Source organism: Triturus cristatus, chromosome 11 (assembly GCF_964204655.1).
Source record: "Triturus cristatus chromosome 11, aTriCri1.1, whole genome shotgun sequence".
In the NCBI taxonomy this organism is placed as follows: domain Eukaryota; kingdom Metazoa; phylum Chordata; class Amphibia; order Caudata; family Salamandridae; genus Triturus; species Triturus cristatus.
The window spans coordinates 155384395-155403868 of record NC_140594.1 but is presented as its reverse complement, the minus strand read 5'-3'; the positions used below and the strand labels follow the sequence as shown (position 1 = coordinate 155403868).

General features: G+C 53.4%; 1 protein-coding gene across 2 annotated transcripts in view; it reads left to right on the top strand.

Annotated features, from left to right (window-relative positions):
- The window catches only part of KNTC1 (kinetochore associated 1), a 1031844-nt gene that overhangs the window by 967401 nt on the left and 44969 nt on the right, over nucleotides 1-19474 (top strand). The gene's annotated exons all lie outside the window — the stretch shown is intronic.

Here is a 19474-nt window from a genome sequence, read left to right as displayed (position 1 = left end):
CCTTTTCTTCTGAGCCATTCTGAATACAGCCCGGTATTGTGCCTTCCCCCCCAGAAAGCAGAGTCCAGGACATTCAGGCTTTGTTCCCAATCTTCAGCATCTTTCCTGGATTTCAGTGAGCTTGACTAGGAGGCTGCTGGGACTGATGGCCTCCTGCATTCTGTAAGTAAAGCACTCAAGGTTGCAAATAAGTGGACTCGCTCGGGGTCTGAAGTCTCGGTGAACCCAATATCAACAGGATATCCAGATCTCAGTTGAGACTGCAAAAGACATGCAGAGCTGGTAGCTCAACCTCAATTTGGTCAGTGGCAATGGCTGGACCATCAAGAAACCTTCCTGGTTGTGAACCACCTGATAGCATCTTTAAATGCAAGGGCAGACTAACTCAGCCGGCGATGCCTAGTGGATCACAAGTGCCCGTTACACCCAGAGGTGGCTCAAGGTCCCTTCTACGCATGGAGAGAGCCATGGCTTATTCTGTTCTCCACCACCAAGAACGTGCAATGTCAAAAGTTCTGCTTTTTGGAGTTTCCAAGGTTACACTCTCTCAGAGGAGTTTAACCTACAGTGGGACTCTGGGCTCCTGTATGCCTTCCAGAGAATAGCTCTATCTGATAGACTACTAGCCGCAAATTCCTTCACGTAGAATTATCCCCAGGCGTGAGACTGGATCTGGAAACTTTTTTGCCACAGCATCCTTGCGCACCGGGGCGACATCACGCAAATCCACCTAGGCGTCGTCCCCGTACGTGACGTCAGCGAGGTCACATAAGACCCGCCCCGGCGCGCCTACGTCAGTTTTTTCCTTTCCTGCGTGCAACGCGGATCCGATCCTTGCTAAGGGCCTGTTAGGGCCCCTTTTTCTTCCATTTCTTTTTGGTGGAACAGTGTGCGAATGCCTTCGGGCTTTAAATCTTGCACGTTTTGTGGGCGTCTTATGTCGGCGACGGACCCTCACCTCATTTGTATGTGGTGTTTGGGGGAAGATCACAGCACCACAGATTGTGCGGCGTGCCAACAGCTGAAGCCGAAGTCACGGCGGGAGCGCCGGATGAAACTTCTCTCGGCGCGTCTCTCGAGGTCGACGTCCTCCCCTCGGTATGCTTCGGCGGACGGCTTCAGATTCGGCCGTGGTCGTTGTCCTCGCCCTTCTCCGATGTCACGTGAGCATTGCTTCCCGGTGGGTAAGTGTCGCAGTTTGTCCCCGGGGGCTGGTTTCCGGCCTCGGGGTGTGGACTCTCCGCGTGTGATGCGGCCCCGCGTGTTGTCATATTCACCGTTTCCCGGTGTTGGGGCATCGAAAGTCCAAATGGAGACATACGCGGCGGCTTTACAGGCCCTCACTGGCGTCTTCTCCTCCTTCCCCTCCTGGGGTGTCGGCGGATCCCTCGCCCTGCGCAGGGCCCTCCGCGGCACCGCCGGTGGCTCAGGTGCCGACTGGTTAAGATCCTGGCTTGGAGGATGTGGTGCTGTTGGGGTGCGGCTCCTCTGGGGCACCTCCTTCAGGTCTAGGCGCGTCTGCCTCGCCGCAAACTCCCGTGGGGGTCCCTGTGGTGTCGCGGGAGGACGCCGGGGCTCGGGTCGCATCCCCGAGTCCCTCTCGGTCCTTTGACAAGGTGGTCCTGTCTAAGGCCAAGGTGACGCCGCTACGGCGCCGGCAGCAGCTGGACCGTGCGGAGCCACAGGGGTCGGTGGACCCTCCTCGTCCCGCTACGAGTCGAGGCCGAGGGAGGACCCCTCGTCCCTCTCCGGGCCCCGTTCGTCCCTCCCCACAGGCGGCTGTCTCGTCGGAGGGCAAGTCAGAGGTTGGATCGGCCCTGGGGCCGGTGCAGCTCCAGCTCTACTCCTGTCTCCGCTCCGGTCTCTGGTGCGGGGTGACTTGGAGGTACCTTGTCCGGTGACACCGGCTGGTGCCGACGTCCTGCCTCAAACAGCGGACTCTACGCTCCACGCAGTTGTCGTACCGCGGATTCGTCTTCGGACGCTCCTTCTCCGGAGGCAGGCTGTATATGGTCGCCGTGTGGTGTCTTTTTCACCGGAATCGAAGGGCGGCTCCCAGCCCTTCCTGAGGCAGAGTCGTTCGTCGGAAGAGTGGCAGGTCTCTCATTCTTAGGCTCCTTCTGACTTCCAGGTCTGGCCCTTGCCGCCTTAGTTTGCAGCCATCACCCACAGAGGAGCTGCTTTCTCCACCGTGGGGCCCTACGGAGGCAGGTGCGGCCTTCGCTCACGTGGTATCCAGGGCGGTGGGCATCCTGCGCATGGGTGACCCGGTGGCTCACTTTCCGGCGGACCATCTATTGGAGGTCCTCCACCAGAGCTCTGGTGGGAGGGAAATCTTACTTCCCTTTGAAGGTTCGCTCCTTTCTTCCTTGAGGGGGGGCTTGGAGGCGTCCTACCTCAGGGGACCCGGTGCCTCAGCACCTTCTGCACCGGCGCCGCGTGACCCGGCGTGTCTTTCCCTTCACCCCTCAGCCGCTAGCCCCCTTTTGCGGACTGCTTTTTCCTCCCTGCCGCCGCAGTTGTCTCCGCTGTCCCGAGAGGCCCGCTGGCTGGACTCTTGGGGACGCAACATGTTCATTTCGACCAGCGCGGCCCTGCGGGCCCTTAACACCTTGTGTGTGCTGGCTAGAGCCTCCTCCTGTTTGTGGGACTCGGCTGAGTCTCTGGGATCTGCAGCATCCCAGGAGTCTGGTCAGGTGGACTTACGGCATCATGCATTGGATGGCCAGGAGCTTGCGGCGTTTATTCTCTGCTCCGCTCTGGACATCTTGGAGGTGCTGGGCCGGGCCATGGCTTCCTCAGTCGCTCTCCGTCGCCATGCTTGGCTTCGGGATGGAGTATTCCCTGAGAATGTTTGGGAGCGACTCATCAACCTTCCGTTTGACGGCAGACTGTTGTTCCATGCCCCGGCCGACTCCGCCATCCAAAGGCTCTTGGCAGGGCTCTGTCCTCCTCCTCCTCCGTCCCCTCCTCAGTGACTTCTGAGTTGGGTTGATTCTGGGCCTTCTTAGGCCGGCTGTTCTGGCTGTGGAGTGTGTTTTCTGGCCGTTTACGTCCTTCCTTGGGACTGTGGCAATGTTGGCTGCTGGATGGTCCTTGTGTTGATTGTGTGTTGGTTCTGCAGGAGTTGTTGCGCAGACGTGGCCCTGAGATTGGGCCTTCTGCTTTGCTTGGGGTGCTTTTCAAGCCTTCAGCGGTGGTGTTTTTTTCCCCGTGGCTCTTTTGTTTTTTCCTCTGCTGCGGAAGTTCTTCCAAAGAGGGTTCCCATATATTGGGATTTCACGTGCCCTATGTGGGGTTATGGTAGCTGTCATATGGCTTGTGCTCTGCTGGGGGGTTCTGGTCGCCTTCGGGTGCCTGTTCTCCATGGCGTTTAGGTAGGTTGCTTTTGCTTCCTGAAATCGTGTGCGCGGCCACTCGTAGTGGTGACCCGGGCTTGTCCTCCTCTCCCTGCTCCTGTCCTGAGGTCTGGGATTATCCTTTGTCTCCCTGCCGGGCGTCGCCTACTCGGCCTTCCTTGGGCCTCAGGCTGTTCTTCTTGCTTCTGGCTTTGACTGCCGGCGCTGTTCTGGCTGGCAGGCTGCTCTCCATCTGGAGTGGGTTCGCCTTCTTTTCCCTAGTTTCCTTGGGCCCTCTAGGCTTTTTCTTCTCCTTTTCCTGTCTTGGTATTGGGCGGAAGCTATGTTGCCTTGTGGGGGAGTGGGGTGCTTCAGCCTTTCAGTCTTTGCCCTTGTTTCCCCTGGTGTGAGTGTACGAGCCTCTTCAGCCTTCTTTCCCTCCTACATCCCCTTGGGGGTCAGTGGGGTCCTGCTTATGGGGGTTCCCTTGGCCTGGCAGGGGCGAGGTTCTACCTGGTTCACAGATCTGGTCCCCTGGGGGCCCTCTGTTCTGCATTGGCTGGTGGGGTCCTTTCGCAGACCCTCCTTCCCAGGGGGTTTTGCTAGGGTATCTATTCTACGTGAAGGAATCTGCGGCTAGTAGTCTCTATCAGCTGTACGAGTTACTTACCTTCGGTAACTATGTATCTGGTAGAGACGATTCTAGCCGCAGATTCCTTCACGGCCCGCCCTTCCTCCCCTATTCTGTGAGGACCCTTGGGTTGGTCTTCGGTACTCGCCTCCCGGTGGGGGGCTGTGTCTCCTATGAGTGCCTTCCTTGTTCTTGACGGGTGGCTCCGTCTGGGGGCGGTTCATTCCTCCTTTGGTCCTTTGGAGGATGGGGTTCCGGTGCTCTGCTGCTCTGGCTACTCCAGGTTTGGGGGGGGATTGCTTTCTATCCCTGTCCTCCCTCCCCTCCCTTCCTTCCATTGCTATCCTCTGATTAAGGGTCATCTGGCCTTGTCTTGCCCTTGTCCCTTGTGGGTGGTTGCCCTCTAGGTTGGGGTGACTTGGAGGTTTGTTGTCCCTGGTTGTCTTGGGACTGGTCCCCTTCCTTGCTCAGGATGAGGGGGGGTGGGGCTTCCTACGTGTGCCATGACTTTTACGCATGTTCTTGCCTCCGGGGCACAGGGATGGGAGGTTGTCTATGTGCTGGCAGGGTGACTGCGCAGGTTTCTGCTTGTTCTTCTTCTTTCTTCTTTCCCTGCCCTTGGGGTCTGCGGTGTTGGCACTACCCTGGTGGTATTAGTCACCGTTTCTTTCCAATTTTTCTGCTCTTCGCACACCGTTCCCATGCTCCCACAGTTTTTTATCTGGTGGTTCCGCGTTGTGGTGCAGAAACGTTCTCCGAAGAAAACTGACATGGGCACACCGGGGCGGGTCTTATGTGACCTCGCTGACGTCACGTACGACGCCTGGGCGGAGTCCCGTGATGTCTCACGCCTGGGGATAGTTCTACGTGAAGGAATCTGCGGCTAGAATAGTCTCTACCGAAGGTAAGTAACTCGTACTTTCGTCCACGTAATTCTAAAATCCTGTAGCCAGGGGTTCCTACTTTATACTCAAGGAAGGGGTGGGACAAACTCTGGGGACCCACCTATGGGAGGGTCAGAACAGAGGGGTGGCTACACCCATGTCCTTTGTCCAATTTCGCGCCAGAGCAGGAGCAAATGGCTCCTGCAACGGGTTTGAGCTGGCCTATGCACAGGGACACCAAATGCGCCCCCAGTGCAGACATCAAAGCACTCTGAGTGCACCCATCCAGCCCCAATACACTAAATCCTGTCTGGGCGGTGGTCACACCTCCCTGTGACAGGAAACCTATTGTCCAGCCTTCCCTGCCGGAGTTTTGTCCAGCAGCAAGAGGGCAGACACGTGTCTGTGGCTGGCAGCATCCATTTTGTGATGTCAGGGTTCTGTGAAGCTGGTACTGGGTGTACCGGTGTTGTCCTATTTCTCCCTCTAGTAGGGTGGAATCATACCTCCCACACCAGTTACTGGTATGAAGGTATGATTCCAAGGTGTTTGACACCAAACACAACATGTTTCCATGCAGCCGTTTTAAAGTTAGCGTTTACCGCGAGGTTATAATGCACTTAAGTATATATGGTTGGCTGCATCACAAACAACCCCGAAATATAGGTTCCGAAGGCTGCAGAGGAGCTCTGCTCATGCATAGGCACCCTCTCACATCAAAACCCAGCACCCTACCTTCAGGATTGATAAGGCCTGCCATAGAGGTTACTGATAGGTTTTATATGTGCTGTGATAAGGATAGATATAGTGTACCTATATCTAATTAATGGGTGCATGCAGCACCTTACACAGGTTGCTGTAGCAGACCTGTTGTGCCATTTTGAATGGTCTCCCAGGGGTGGCATTATACATGCTGCAGCCCTTGAGAGGCCTCAGGGGTAGATACTGGTATCCCGAGCTACTCAGCATGGCGATCGATCCCCCGATCCGTCTGCATCTTCGGGAGGATCTTCTGTAGCAGCGGCAGGGGCCGGTCCTCCAGCCGAACCTGTCCAGCCTCCATGCGTGGAGATTGAGCGGTGACAGTTGACAACTTTCGATCTTCCTCCCGAAGTCTGTGATGTCATTCTGGCAGCCAGGCGTCCCTCCACTAAGACGGTATATGCCTGCCGGTGGAACAAGTTTGTGGCATGGTTCACAGCAAAGTCTGTGGATCCCCTTTCTGCCCCTCTTTCTACTATCCTTGGCCCAGCAGGGCTCGGCTCTGGGAACTATCAAAGGTTATCTTTCGGCCATCTCCACCTGTCTAAGGCTTCCAGATCAGCCTTCTCTCTTTGAGTCCCCGGTTGTTAAACGTTTCCTGAAAGGCATTACGCACACGTTTCCTCCCGTGCCTTTTTTAATGCCTCAATGGGACTTAAATCTTGTCTTGACCTATCTGATGTGCGCTCCTTTTGAGCCCCTTCATACCTGTCCTTTAAGTGTTCTCACTCTCAAGACGGCTTCCCTGGTAGCTATCACCTCTGACAGAAGAGTGAGTGAGCTCCAGGCCCTTCTTCTAAACCTCCTTTCCTTTCTGTTCATCCGGACATGGTCCTTTTTTGCCAAAGGTTGTCACGCCCTTCCACATCGGGCAGACCATCTCTTTGCCCACCTTCTTTCTGCTTCCGCATCCTTCAAAAGAGGAAGAGAGGCTCCACCGTTTGGACCCAAAACGTGCACTCTCGTTCTATCTGAAGCGCACACAGCAGTTCCGGGTGGATGACCAGCTCTTTGTTGGCCACGTGGACACCAAAAAAGGTCGGGCTGTGCACAAACGAACCATCTCTCTGTGGGTCGTTCTGTGCATCAAAGCTTGATATTCGTTGGCTAAGAAAGAGCCTCCTGTGGGGCTATGTTCCCATTCTACCAGGGCAACGGCAGCCACTACTGCCTTGGGACGTGTCGTTCCCTTGCAGGATATTTGTCAGGCAGCTACGTGGGCCTTGCTGCACACGTTTACCAAGCATTACTGCCTTGACAGTCCAGTCCGGAGAGACGGCTGCTTTGGCCGTTCTGTTCTCCGTGACTTTCTGGTGTAATCTATTCGCAGACCCACTACCGGGGTTGGTATTGCTGGGGTATCTATTCTAAGGTAAGGAAACTATCACTAACGTGTCTCTTTCAGATGCACAAGTTACTACTTGTGTAACGATATATCTGTAAGAGACATTAGTTAGCGATAGATTCTCTTACCCCCCCCCCCCCCCCCACCCATCCTCCCCGTTCTGCGTACTGATTATAGGGTTAAGGTCATCCCTTTCAGGGCCCTAGTTTAATGGCACCAGTGGTCCGTTTCTTGCATGGCTCTGCATTCCTGGCACGGAAAGTCGTGTACAGAACTGACGTCAACACGCATGGGTGGCGCCTAAGTAGTCTCCGTGACGTCATCTCGGCGCATACGTTGCCAGCGACGGACGCGGAGCCGCACGACGCCACCTACTGACGAGCAGGGGTACTGCTAGCGAAAACTTTCCGGATCCAGTCTGACACCTGGGGATATTCTAAGGTAAGGAATCTATCAGTAACTAATGTCTCTTACAGATATATCGTTACAGAAGTAGTAACTTGTGCTTCTTCTCCACGGTCGCTCCCTTGGCATACATTTATATATTTACTGAAAAAACACAAAGTAAAAATTAACTATGGTTCTGAAAGCAAAAACATGAACATTCCATAAAATTCACCAGTTAAAGTATGCAAGTCACTCTATAACTCCTGCTTTCCACCATGTTTTATTGTGGGTATAAGCTTTTTTTATATACGTTTTCCTCAAAGGGGTGTGCTGAGCATGATGGCGAGTGGGGAGGGTTGGAGGGCTGGGGGCTTGAATTATGGTGTGTGTTGTGCAGTGAATAAAATAACTTGCAAATTTCTGAGGATTTTCATTTTTTGTATGCTAAACCATAATTAATTTTCGGTATACATTTCTGTGTTCTGTATGGTGTACTGCATTCACTTACCATGTACCCATTCCGTGCTGCACACTGCCTTTGGCGTTTTGGCTGTGCGGTTCAGAGTTGTAAACTATGGTAAGGCCCTGCTGGCACGTTTTCCTGCATCTTACCTGGGCCTGCCACCATTTTCTTAAATTCCCAGTTTTCAGGAAATTGGTAAATTCTCTGAAACTTGTAAATTCAGGAAAATGTCCCCATTTCTGAATACGAAATGGCTGCTATGTGCTTGTGAAATATCTGTACACTATGTGTATTTGTGACTATTTTTCCATGCCTATGTGATCATGTCTAACTCCCTCTAGTGCATAGAACCAGTCATTATGTCTTTGCTCGTCTCTGTATTTTTTTCTCTGCTTGAAATTTGCGCATTTCTGATAGGTGTCGACCCACAGATTTCTCACCATGTGAATTTCCTTGGGTGCCAGACTGGATACAGAAACTTTAAAGCAATTCCTTTGTGTCTCAGTAGGTGGCGTCATGCTGCTCTGTCCTGCTTCAGATGTGATGTCAGACCCCCTATTTCTGATGGATACATCTGCCAGTGGATTCCTCACCCTGTGAATATCCCCTGCGCCAGCATTCCACAGAATTTTTTCCCCAGCTCTCCACGCCGACGTGGACGTCATAATACCTCGGCTCCGCTCGCGACTCCGTATGACGTCACCGGAGCCATAAGAGAGCCACGTCAGCATGATAACGTCAGTTCCCTTTTTTCCGCGCCATCGACGCGTAACGGTTTTCCAGCACTCTCCTGTTACTTTGTAGTCTCCTTGTGAGTTACTGTTTCTGGATTAATCATGTCTTCGTCAAGGAAGTCAGGATTCAAGCCGTGTAGGAAATGTGGGGGTCACATGTCCATCACTGACCCCCATGAAGACTGTTTATGGTGTCTTTCGTCGGACCACGATGTGGAGGACTGTTCCTGCTGCAGGAAAATTAATCCTAAGGCACTGAAAGAGAGAGAAGCGAAGCTTTTCATGGCTAAGGTGAAGAAGGAGGGCAGAGGTAGAAAAAGAGACAAGTCGAAGCCCGAGTCGTCGACTTCGCACTCCTCGAAGTCGAGAAGACACAAGAAGAAGAGGAAGCATAGCTCTCAGCGCCGATCGTCGAAGAATTAGGCTTCAAGGTCGTCGACGCTCTAAGACGTCGAAGCAAGGACTTCGTCTCTCCTTCGCCTTCCCCTTCTTCTCGTGTTTCTCCGGAGGACAACCTGTCTCAAGGAAAACCCTTTCATCTTCCTCTGTCGGTGGCCACAATGATAACGGATGCCTCCACCCTAGGGTGGGGTGCACATCTGGGGGATCTGGAGATCAAGGGTCTTTGGTCTCCAGAGAAAAGATTGTCTCATAGAATTGCTGGCGATATATTTGGCGCTCAAGGCCTTCCTCCCTTCCCTTCGCGGTCAGTCGGTGCAAGTCCTGACGGACAACACTACCGCGATGTGGTATGTCAACAAGCAGGGAGGAGTAGGGTCGTACCGTCTCTGCAGAGAGGCTTTGCGACTCTGGTCCTGGGCTCAGGACCATCGGATTTGCTTGATGGTGAATCATCTGGCCGGGGGTGCAGAATGTACGTGCGGACAGTCTCAGTCGACAGTTTTCCGCCGACCACGAGTGGAGGCTTCATCCAGAGGTAGTTCAGCACGTCTTCCGGACGTGGGGGGCTCCTCGGGTGGACCTTTTTGCCACTCTCGAACGCGCATTGCCCAACATTCTGCAGTCTCCAGTTTCCGATGCAGGGCGCTTTGGGGGACGCGTTTCAGTTGAGTTGGGGCTCACAACTCCTTTACGGGTTTCCTCCCATACCCTTGATTCCTCGGATTCTGAGGAAGATTCGCCAAGACCGGGCCCAAGTTATATTGATCGCCCCGGATTGGCCAAGAAGGGTTTGGTACACAGATCTACTTCACCTTTCATCGCACCCTCCGCTCCGTCTCCCTCTCAGGGCAGACCTCCTCTCGCAGTCGGAGGGGCAAGTTCTACACCCCCACCTCCAGAGCCTGCACCTTCATGCGTGGAGATTGAACGGGGCAACCTGAGTTCCTTCTCTCTTCCGCCTGATGTGGTGGATGTTATTTTATCGGCCAGGCGACACTCCACCAAGTCCATTTACTCATATAGGTGGTCTAAGTTTGTAAAATGGTGTGGAGAGAGATCCATTGACCCTTTAAAAGCCCATCTTTCTAATGTGCTTCAGTTTGCTCTTTCCTTGGCTCAGCAGAGTTGTGCTGTGGCCACGGTTAAGGGCTATTATCAGCCTTATCGGCTTTTCTGTGTCTTCCAGATCAGCCGTCGTTATTTAAATCTCCTAATGTTTATCAAAGGTCTTACTTACAGGTTTCCACCTACTCCCTTTGTAATGCCACAGTGGGACCTTAATTTTGTCTTAACTTTTTTAATGGGGTCCCCTTTGGAGCCCCTTCATAGCTGTCCTTTGAGACTGTTGTCCTTTAAAACGGTCTTTCTTGTAGCCATAACCTCGGCAAGGAGGGTGAGTGAGCTTCAACCTCTTAGTTCGCAACCCCGGTTTTTGTCCTTACAGGGCTGCTTTCCTTCCTAAGGTAGTTACTCCCTTTCATCTGGGGCAGTCCATTATGCTCCCTGTGTTTTACCCTCCCCCTCACCCTTCCAAGGAGGAAGAGAGACTTCACTGATTGGACCCTAAAAGAGCTGTGAGCTTTTATTTGGACAGAACAAAAGACTTTCGTTTGAATGATGAGCTGTTCACAAGCGCACTCTGTCCAGATGGATCATAGTAACCATCAAGATCTGCTACGCCCTGGCTGGTAAGGTTCCTCCTGAGGGTATTAGAGCTCATTCAACTAGGGCTAAGTCTTCTACCTCTGCTTTGGCCAGGGGTGTTCCAGTTGCAGACATTTGTAAGGCCGCAACTTGGGCCTCTCTCCATTTATTCGCAAAGCATTATTGCTTAGACTCTGAGATAAGGAGGGAGCTAAGATTAGATAAGATAAGGATTTTGCGCGCTCTGTCTTGCAAGACTTTTTGGTATAGGAAGGTGGACACCCTCCTCCGGGAGTGGGACTGCTGTGGGAATCTATTCACAAGGTGAGGAATCCACTGGCAGATGTATCCATCAGAAGAACAAGTTACTTACCTTCGGTAACGCTTTTTCTGGTGGATACAGTATCTGCCTGTGGATTCCTCACCTTGTGAATATCCCCTGCGCCAGCATTCCACGGAATGTTTTCCCCAGCTCTCCACGCCTACATCATAATACCTCGGCTCCGCTCAAGACTCCGTATGAAGTCACCGGAGCCATAAGAGAGCGACGTAGGCATGATGACGTCAGTTCCACCCATTTTTTCCGTGCCTCCGAGGCGAACAGGTGGACCGACAACAGAATCAAAGTATACATAGTATACAACATGTGAACAAATATACATAGTACATATACAAGAAGGAAAGCTGAAGAACATAAGCCTTTCCTATAAGTGTACCAGAAAGATAGAAGATGCAATATAAAACAACATGTCCAACAAAGCATCCTTTAAGGTATACAAAGGTGGACAACGGTGAGGCAGGTGGGCCAGTGAGGAATCCACAGGCAGATCCTGTATCCACCAGAAAATGCGTTACCGAGAAATGCACGGGTGCCCGCGCATGCGCATTTGTGAGGAAGAAGTTAGCGAGGAAGCAGGAAGAGGGAGCCCCGGGACGCCGTACCTCAGGTAAGTAATTTTCTTTACTTTTAAGGTTGTAAGTAATTTTAAAATGAGGGGGGGGCGGGTGGCGGGCAACTCTGCTCCGCCTTGGCTTGTGCGTAGTCTGCCTGCTACGCCTACTTTGCGGACCGCGAAGTAGGCACTACGCACACTGCGCGGGCGGAGCGGAGCACTACGCCAAGGTTTATTTTTTTCATCAGGAAACACTTAAAAAATCTACTTCTTGAACCCCAAAATGACAAGTTTGTGCCACTTGACCTCCATCCGAGGGTAGCCCCGTCAATGAGCCTGGCACCGCAAGCTCCCACCCTGGTCCAACGTGCAGTGCCATTCACAATGGCAAGCCCGGTGCTAAGATCCGTGCTACAGGCCTGAGCCTCGACTTCAGATCCAATCGTTTTATCAATCTCGGAAGTTCAACAATGCCCTGAATAATGTTGTTACAGTTTCTCAGACCCAGACCAGTTTTATGATAATGATGACGGTGATGACATTTATGAAGACAGTCACATTTTTGAAGATCTTCAAGATAGTCACCCCGTTCCACATAGGCCAGTCTATCACTTTGCCTACCTTTTACACTCCGCCTCATCCCTCTTTGGAAGAGGAGCGACTCCACTGGCTGGACCCAAAAAGTGTGTTGTCATTCTACCTTTACCTCACAAAATCTTTCCGAGTAGACGATCAGCAACTACTCGTGGTGGTATTTTGAGGCCAAGAAAGGGAAGGCCATGCCGAAATGGACCATCTCCCAATGGATCATGCTCTGCATTAAAGTCTGCTATGCATTTGCCAAAAAGCAACCACCTGAGGGCTTGCGTGCTTATTCCACCAGAGCCAACATTGCGACCAATGCGTTAGCATGCGGAGTTCCGGTTCTGGATATCTGCCAGGCAGCAACTTGGGAATCTCTGCACAAGTTTACCAAGCACAACTGCCTGGACAGTCACATCCGCTGGATAGGCACTTTGTTCGTTCGATCCTGCAGGACTTTTTAGTGTGAAATTGTTTTGCAGACCCACCTCTGGGGAGGTATGGCTTGGGTATCTATTCTAAAGTGAAGAATCTGCAGCTGTAAGTCTGTCAGGTGAACAAGTCAATTACCTTCTGTAACCCCTTATCTGGTAGAGACTATCTTGCCACAGATTCATTACCACCCCACTCATCCTCTCTGCAAACAGATTTATGGGATCAAGGCTGTTCCCCTTTTCAGGGCCCCAGTATTCCTCACCAGAGGTCTGTGTTCTTCGTAGCGCCGTGCTCTTGATGTGGAAAGTTGCAAACAAAAAACTGATGTTAGCGGAGGGGCGGAGCTAGCTCGCGACCAAGATGGCCACTTGAGACGAGAGCTCCCATAATCCGTCGTACTATCCATAATTAATCCTGCACCTGTGGCACTACTGCAGCACCCAACTTGGATCCCCTGATCCCACGGGCTGTGCGGCGTCGGCAGAGAGGCGCCGCATTTCTGTCTGCCACCTACACGGAGAGCGAGCCCCCGGTTCTGGCCCTGTATGCCGAGGCTCAGCTGGGCGGTGCGTGATACCGTGGTAAAGCTGCCGACACTGAGAGGACGACGTCTGGGCCCTGAGGCCGGGCTGCTTTGAGGGGCCGGCCGACGGGAGGTCTGCCTGGCGCGATCGCGCCTCCGGCCATCGTTACCTTCACCGGCTGGGGCCCTGTGCTGCAGGAGCCTGTGGTGAACGAGACCCGCTGGGGCTGGGCTCAACTGCTCGGCGGACCCTGGAATCTCGGAGTGTGATCGGCTCCGAAACGGCAGTAGTGCACGGCGCCACGTGGATTTGCACTACATACATCCTGGCGGAGCCTGGAGAGTGGGGGGGGGGCGCCTAGTATCACTGAACCCGGGGTGTTTGACGCTGCACTCCTGCTGAGCACCTCTCGCGAGTGCCGTTCTTGAGAGGTGGACTTCCCCAAGTACAGAGGACTGTACACTGCTGACGGGCGGCCCGCGCCCTGTTATTCGCCTGGCACATTATCCCCCTGCTGATGGCCTGGACTTGTTAGGGTCACTCCCAGTCACGCACCAAGGGGGCCCCCGCATCGACCGACTGAGCCTTGCGTCCCCGTATGGGCTGATTGGAGGGAAGACGCCATTGTGCACTAGGGGAGCTGTGTGGCCTGCTCATGGCTCCTCCTGGCCCCACAAACTCGGACTGAGTTGACTGGCGCTGTGCCTCCCTCTGCTCTCCACCCAGTTGCTGTGCTGCGGAGGGACAGAGGAGCTTCACGCTGGTTATTGGCCCGACCCTGGTGTGCGGGTGGCGCACGCAGCCTTGTCATCCTTGAGCCCTAGTGCTCCTGCTGCAGGGCTTGTATGGCCGAGTGACTGCGGAGCTGCCCCCCGTGGGGTGTGTGGGTCCCTGGCTGGCAGAGGGAGAAGTGACCCTGTTTCGCAGTACTACAGTGCTATCAGCGCCTGGGCGGACGGAGCGAGGCGCTATCTGCCGGAGGAAAGAGCAGTGACGCCCTGGTGAGGACTGCCCTAGCTGGGAGAGTGATTGACGGCCACCGCTGTGCAGACGTGACTTCCGTGCCGCACCTGCCCCCACATACGGACTCGAAGACTTGACCGTGGAGGCCCCCTAGGGTGATGAGGATGGGGCGAGTGGACAAAGCGCAACCGAAGCCATCGTTCACTCAGCAGCGGTCCAAATACAGTGATGCCTCCATCGAGGAGGGGTCTAGAGAGCAGGACCAGTCCACCATGGACCCACAACAAGACATTCACAACCTCCTATTAGCCATGGAGAAGAATCTACAGGGGGGCATCACAGCTCTGGGCACCAAGATTGATGCGCTGCCCTACAGGATGGACCGCATGGCTGAGAGACTGGACAAGCGCGCTGAAATGCTCGACATGTCAGAGCGTAGACTAATGGAGGCAGAGGAAGCGCAGACTGCCTTAGACACTGAAGACAAGCAACTGGGCAGAGTCCTGCAGGACAAAATAGAGGACTTGGAGGCGCGTTCTCGGCACTGTAATCTCCGATTCACGGGCCTTCCGGAATCTACCCAGACGGGTAATATGGAGCTCTTCACGGAGAAGCTTCTGAAGACCCTACTGGGTGAGACTTCGTTCTCCAATATGTTTGTGGTGGAGAGGGCTCACCGCTCTCTGGGTCTGAAGCCGAAGCCGGGGGCTGTCCCCAGGCCAATCATAGCGAAGCTGCTCAACTACCGAGACCGGGATGTCGCGCTGAAGCTCGCCCGTGAGAAACAACCGCTGAGATTTGAGGGATCGACGATATCTCTGTTCCCTGACTTTACAATCCGAGTCCAAGAAGCCCGACGTTTGTTTGCCCCCATGAAGAAACAGCTCCGTGAACTGGGGGTGGACTATGCCATGCTCTACCCAGCGAAACTTCGAGTGAATAGGCAGGGCCGCTCTCATATCTTCACAGATCCGAAGGCACTGCAGAGGGCGCTGAAGGACTGGACGAAAGAGAGGCGCCTCAGTCCGGAGAACCACTTGCTGGATGAAGCGACAGGCGGCCGGATGGAGGAACAGGACTGATCATTCTTTGGTGATATTAACTGATAAGTATGACCCACCCACACCTGGATGAGAGGGAGTGTGCCTGTGGGAGCCCTGGGTGGGGGGTCCGCTGATATTTGCCCTCTCCTGCTAATGACTATACTGGCCTCACTCTCTATTTGGGGGACTTCACAGTCTTGAGTGGTTGTCCAGGGCCCTTATGGTCCCGCGGGAGGGGGCCGATACTAGGGGGTCTATGGACAAGGTACGGCTGGGACTTCTACTACCCACGAAGATGAGGGCTGCTCAGAACTTATATGTTTTTCTGTTTAGGATTGAACTTGCAATGTGGCAAGTCATAGAGCTGGGTTCCCGCTAACTGTAATGTTCTTGGGGTTCCTCCCCCCGGGTCCCGTAGGCCCTTAATGATACACAGTTGCAAACGATTTCGATGACGGGGTTCGGAGTACGGCCTTCTACGGGCCATACCCTTCTTTTTGTTTAGCGAGCTACATCCACCCCTGCGTGATTCACACTGGGGATTAATTTTTTTGTTGGGGAGAGGGTGGGGCAGTTTTGTTGGTGGGTGGGACGGTATCGCAGCCAAGTTGGGGTGGGGCAAGCGTGGGTAGAGGGAGGGTGGGGATTGTGTTCCGAATTGATTTTTCGTTTGATCGCATGGCCAGATTCTATATGTTGTTGTGTGTATAATGGGAAATTGTATTGGACAGACTTGGTTGGGTTGGGCCTGACGTCGGTGGAGGATGGGAATCAGTTGAGATGGTTTTTGGACGTAAATTCAGATGTGACGCCTTTGGACGGACGACGCTATTGCTGTACTGGTATGACAAGACTGACGTTATGGATACGAGACTGGAGACTCTCCTATGACGGATAGGACCGTAGCTAGTGATGACACTCCTCCGGACACGGTGGCCGTGCTCACATGGAATGTACGTGGTCTCAATGATTTCCGAAAAGTTAGGAAAGTTTTGAGCTATCTATACAGACACAGGATTGTTATCGCCCTCCTTCAGGAGAGACACCTCCCCCTAAACAGCCCTATCTTACGCACTAAGGGACTACTGGGTAACGTGCATGCGGCTGGCTTCACTACTCATGCTAGAGGGGTCCTGACGTGGGTTTATCAAAGGATGGTGTTTCGACCGTCGCCTGTGGAGACAGATAGGGAAGGTCGGTTTGTTCTCACCAAATGCTGTGGTAAGGGACTGGAGTTGTTTTTTTGAACATTTATGGCCCAAATTACGACCACCCAGACTTCTATACTAAGCTGACTGACCTAACTCAGTCCTACGCTGCGGGACAGGTCCTGTGGGGAGGTGACTTCAATTTGGTGAGGGACCCTGAGTTGGATAGGTCGGTAGGCCCGACGAGACGCCCCTCGGCTTTGGCTAGAGCGGTGTAGTCGTCCTTGATCAGATTGGATATGTGTGATGTTTGGCGAAGCAGACACCCGGGTCAGGGTGGGCATACGCATTACTCTGCGTATTATAACATCCATACCAGAATTGATTACCGGCTTGCCTCCAGACACTTGCTCCCCAACGTCCGCGCTTGCACGATACTTGCGCGCACGTACTCTGATCATTCGCCTCTGCTCTTGGTGCTCGCTTCACCTAGGAAGCATATCCCCTCTTTCCTGTGGCGCTTCCCGCCCTACTCTCTCCTGGACGCTGCTTTTAAGAACGATATGGCCACGGCCATTGAGACGTTCTTTGAGGCCAATGTGGGATCCGTGGACTCCTTTCAAGCCATATGGGAGGCTTTCAAGGTATATATTAGGGGATTTGCCATATCCAAGCATGCGGGGGTTCTTAAATCGATTCATAACAGACTGGCGGATTTGAAACGTAAGATCAAGAATCTAGAGATTTCCTTGCTGGCTGGCCAGAAAGAAGCGCTACCTCTGGAACTGACGCAGACTCTCCAGGAATACCATGCAGAGGCGGACGCGGAAATAAAGCATCTTGGGAAATATGCCACAGCTCGCACTTATGGCGAGTGAGATCGACTGGGGGCAGTTCTCGCGCAACTCCTCAAGCAGCGTCGAGATAAAACGACGATCCCAGAAATCCGACCACAGCCTAGAGACCCTCCCCTGGCGGAGTCCCAAGTGGCGGAGAGATTCCGACAATAATATGCGGACCTCTATGCATCACAAGGCTGCAGTCCTGACGGGCAAATATTAGACTATCTGACACATATCAAACTCCCGTGGTTGTCCAATTGGCACCGTGAGTTTCTGATGAGACCGATTGAGCGAGATGAAATAATCCTAGCTCTTTCTGGTATGAGATCAGGGAGCGCACTGGGGAGCGATGTCCTCGCGGTGGCCTTTTACAAGGCGTTCGTTGATCTTTTGCTCCCACACCTGCTCACGCTCTTTGAGGACATGTGCACCACGGGAGGGATGCCCCCATCTATGAGGGAGGCGATATTAGTGGCTATACCTAAACCGGGAAAACCTCCGGACGAATGCGCCTCATACCGCCCACTGTCCCTGATGAACGTGGACGCCAAACTTTTTGCTAAGCTGCTGGCCAATCATCTGGCGCCACTTGTCACGACCTTGGTGGCCCCAGAGCAGGCTGGATTCGTGCCTAGTAGAAACCTGACGTACAACCTGCGTACAGTATTTGCTGTACTACAACACATGAGGCCAGAGGTACTGGCTGTCGCTGTATTTTTGGACATGGAAAAGGCATTCGACTCGGTCGAATGGTCCTTCATGAGGCAGGTCCTCAGCCGCATGGGAGTTGGGGAGGTGTTCCTGCAACTTCTTGCAGTGCTGTACAACTCTCCCACAGCGCGCATCAAAATTGGCGCGCTAGTCACTAACCCCATACACATATGCAGGGGCACAAGACAGGGCTGCCCCTTATCTCCGATCCTCTACGCCCTGACTGCTGAGCCCTTGGCATGCGCCCTGCGGGAGTACCACAGCTATAGGGGAATTCGCTTCCCCAACTATCGCCTGATTGTCTCTACATATGCGGACAACACACTGCTTTATGTTAGAGACCCTGAGACTAACCTCTCCCCGGTCCTGCGAGAGGTGGTGCTATTTGGCTCCCTCTCTGGCCTGAGAGTCAACTGGAATAAATCCACCATGTTCCCCCTCACCCCGGCCACGGCAGCCTAAGAACCTGAATACCCACTGCAGTGGACTACAGAAGCGGTGCGATACTTGGGGATCAAACTACACACTGACTCCGAGGTTGTCCTGAGGGAGAATTATGGGGTCGCTATCTCCAGGTTGGAATATGACATTGACAGATGGGTGCGCCTCCCTTTAACGCTAATGGGTAGAGTGTCTCTTATGAAAATGTTAGTGCTGCCACGTTTTCTCTTTCTTTTCATGAACATACCAATGGTGCTGCCCCTCGTTTTCTTCCAGCGCCTACAGTCTCTAATGGTGCACCTGGCCTGGGCGGGAAAGCAGGTGCGTGCCGCCTGGCACATTTTGACATTACCATACTCGAAGGGGGGCCTTGGTGCTCCCGATTTGAATCTATACTATAGAGCGGCACAATGCTCCCAGGCGTATCACTGTATACATGGTCTTATTGACATCCTGCATGCACGCATTGAGACGATAGTGGCTGCCCCTCGGCCTCTTCCGGCCCTATTGTTCACGCCCCCGGATAGGCGCACGGATATATTGAACTCGGTGGCCCATGCCTGGAATTATCTATTAACTACACAGGCGGGTAATAGAATGTATTCCCAAATGGCCCGACTTGACTGGTGCCATTGGCTTGCTCCATGTAGAGACAGGGGAGTCATAGCTGCTCTACAAACCCTGAAATCCCACACTATCGGGGCCTTCTTCGCGGATGGTGTGGCGCGTTCATGGGGGGATGTGTCTGGTGGGGAAACCGAACCGACGCCTCTCGCTCAATTCCACAGACTTCGACATGCTCTCAAGACATTACTAGGGGACGACATGGAGGAGCCCCCTGAGGTTGTGGCCTTTACTGCTGTCATTAAAGCACAAACACCTGCTAAGATGGTATCTAAGATTTACCATATCACTGTGGCGGCTGCGGGCAGTAATTACAGCAAACTGCAGCTGGCATGGCAGCAAGACCTAGAGGTAGACCTTACAGATGACAAGTGGCTCTATTGCTGCGCGAGCACTAAATGCGTATCGCTAAACAGGCGGCACAGGCTTGTACATTTTAAATACCTAAACAGTGTGTCCTACACACCGGAACGCTTGCACCGTTACGGGCTCCGCGAGGACACTCATTGTGAAAGATGCGGGGAGCAAATCGCAGACTTCTTTCACCTAGCCTGGACGTGCCCGGGTATAGCCCACTTCTGGGACCGGATATTTATGGAAATAAATCAGATTACTGGACTGATGTTGACCCCTGCCCGCTCCTAGCTCTGCTGAAGTACTCTAAGCCTCTCCCTAAGA